The 2927-nt window shown below is 46.5% G+C and overlaps 1 long non-coding RNA gene across 1 annotated transcript; it reads left to right on the top strand.

Annotated features, from left to right (window-relative positions):
* The first annotated feature begins 374 nt into the window (after positions 1-374).
* On the top strand, positions 375-2634 carry LOC121470855 (uncharacterized). The gene is made up of 2 exons (XR_005982046.2): positions 375-1009; positions 1660-2634. It is a non-coding gene; the product is annotated as an uncharacterized lncRNA (long non-coding RNA).
* The last annotated feature ends 293 nt before the right edge of the window (positions 2635-2927 follow it).

Genomic DNA, 2927 nt, shown 5'->3' on the forward strand with positions numbered 1-2927 from the left:
GGAACTCAAAATGTCCCTCAGACCAGGCCTGGGTTCTGTCAGAATCCCGCCCGTGTCTCCCTTCTGCCACACTCCTGAGGTTTTTTTATGGTGCCTCGAGGGTGACAGCAGCAAAAATCACAGGAGGTGTCCCTGCCCAGGGTAGGGGGGTGGGAATGAGAGGATTTTTAAGGTTCTTTCCAGCCCAAACCAGTCTGGGATTGTGAAAAATGCATATTATATGGCTCTACGCAGGTAGTTACTCTATGTGTTATGTTATGTTGATTAGTAGTGCTTTTGTAGTTAAAATGAAGACTTTAGTAGTTAAAAAAAAATAATAGAGATTGTATGTGGGGGGGAAGTTGTTTTATTTTTGTTTGTTTGTTTGTTTGTTTGGGTTTTTTTTTTAGGAATGAGATACTCGTTTTGAGGAACACCTAAATCTTCCAAAGGAAAAAAATTTATAGCTTCTTATCAGAAGAAACTAATTTCTTCAAGCCTTGCTCAGACTCGAAGACACCAGGGGATTAAAGGAAACAGTTGACATACAACAGACAGAGTTTCTTGTTTTAAATAGAATGTATGCATAACCATGAAGGATATATGAATATGCAACAAGTGTATTGTTTTAAGAGTGATCCCTTTGTTCACAAGGGATGCTTTTTGTGACTTAGTGTCCCAGAGCATTCAGACATCCGTAATTCTTTGCCTTTTATTGTCTTTTAATTGTCCTAACTCTAAACTTTATTACTCTAATTGTATTGCTATTTTAATAACCATTTTATTATTATTAAACTTTCAAAAATTAAAAAAAACAAGTAATTTACATTTTTCCCAGGATAAAGGGAAGAACCCTTGCCCACCCTGGGGCCATCCTGCTGCCCTTGGTGGCCGTGCCCAGGAGGAGGTGACTGTCCCTTGCTGGTGGCAGTGAATTAAAGCAGGGTGGATTTTGCCAAGGGCAGCGAAGCACAAATCATCTCCAGGAGTTTGACTGGTTAAAAGTGAGAAGATCTGAAAGTTGTTGCAAGTGAATAATAATAATAATTATTATTATTATTGTTATAACCTCTTCCTCTGGCTGCTCCAAATGAGGGCCTGTGAGATTATCATTAAATCCATAATCTGTGCACCCCCCTGCTGCTTTTTGGGGGTGATGCTGCTCCAGCCCACGTCCCACGCTGGCTCTGCAGGAGTTGTCACAGTTCCAGGCTCAGAGGCAGCTGCCTAATTGCACCAGCGATGTTTTTTAAATTTCTCCTACGTTTCCTCCATCTGATAAGGTCAAGCCCACCTTGAGGACAGCTGCTCTGCTGTCTTTTCCTCTTTGGGATCCACGGAGGATGCAGCTGCTCTGACCTTTTACATAAACCTCGTTAAAGGTGACCAAGAAATGCACAAAATGGATCTCCCAGAGCAGTCTGAAGGAAGTGCTTTGGGTGTGTTTTATTTGTCATGCCAGGTGTCCCACAGGATCACTCATGGGGGGCAGGGCTCTGCCTGCTTTTTATGGAAAATTAAAGTAAGTAGGGACAGGCAGCCTGCAGGAAGAACATCCCTGGCTAAAACTGGAATTTTATGGCTAGAAAATACAAAAACAGCAACCAGCCTGCTCTGGGCTCTTCAGCAAGGTGGGTTTTTCCTCCAAATTTTTCTTTGTTTTTTTTTTTTTTTTTCAAGTTGGGACTGACTCTGCTGAAGGAATGAAAAATTGGGCTGGATTTTCCAAAGTGTCCTTGCAAGGCCATTGCTGTGACCTGGTGGAGACTTCCAAGGGCTTGGCCATGGTCCAGGTGTGAGGCTGAGAGCTCCAAAATGCCCCTGGGAGGTCCTGGCTCAGCATCACCTGGCTACTGGTGCAAAGCAAGGCCACCAACACCAACACCAGGAGCTCAGGGCTTGTTCTGCAAGGGAGGAACCAGATTTGGGACCTGGTGACTGCAGAGAGCTACACTGACCCATTTTCCTCTGGCTGGTGGATACAGGCACTGGGAAAAGCTCCATAGCAACTGGATGTGCACAGTCTAATGATGAAATCCCCACGGTGCTCCCTTGTGAAGATAAATGGATTCAGGATGTTTCCCCCCTCGCAGCCATTAGGAAAGGTCTATATTTAGAAGGTCCTGTCCCACTTTGCCGTGTGCCAAACAGCAGCACAGCCTGGGCAAGGGCAGTGAGTGGGATGAGCAAGTCCAGGACAACACATGGAACATCCTTCCAGGAAGCTTTGGGAGCATGAGGAATCTTGCTGGTTATCCCATGGCATTTTGGGTGGGTGTTTTTCCCTCCCAAAACCAGTGCCAGGCACTCCTGATGGTGGTGGTGGCATTTCACACCCACTTGAACTGTGCAAGTATCACCAGGTGACCCAACAGCCCCATCCCAGGTGTTAATCCCAAAAGGAGGGACAGATCCAGCAGTGCTGGAGTGTCAGCCCTGGAAGATCTCAGAAAAACAAGGCGGCAGCAGCAGAGCTGTGTTATTGAGAATATTTTGGGTTCTTTCCTGGTTGTCTTTTCTTTAAGCTCTCCACAGCAGCTCAGGTCAGCTCTTATTACCTTCGGCTGTCCCTCCTGTCCCCTGGCACAGAGCACTGAGACACAGACAGTGAGAACTTTGAGATGGCACGATAAATAAAATAGATGCTGTTATTGCAGCCCTCTCCTGTTTGCTGCTGCCATGGTTTCTCATCTCTGCTCTGACTTATTGCTGATGTCTCCTGTCAGCCCAGCTTGCCTCTCTCGGAGATGTGATTTATGGGCCAGGGAGGCAGAGCAGAAACACGGCAAAATTGCAAATGAGGGTGCTGGGAGGAGCACGGGGGAAAGACAAGGAGCGATTGTGATGAGGATGTGCAAAAGGGTCCTGTCCCACCGCTGGGTGACAGCAGATGGGTTTGGGGACAGCGTGCTCAGACAACCGAGCAGCCTCGCTCCAGGGCTCCAGCT

This window comes from Taeniopygia guttata, chromosome 17 (genome assembly GCF_048771995.1).
Source record: "Taeniopygia guttata chromosome 17, bTaeGut7.mat, whole genome shotgun sequence".
NCBI lineage: Eukaryota > Metazoa > Chordata > Aves > Passeriformes > Estrildidae > Taeniopygia > Taeniopygia guttata.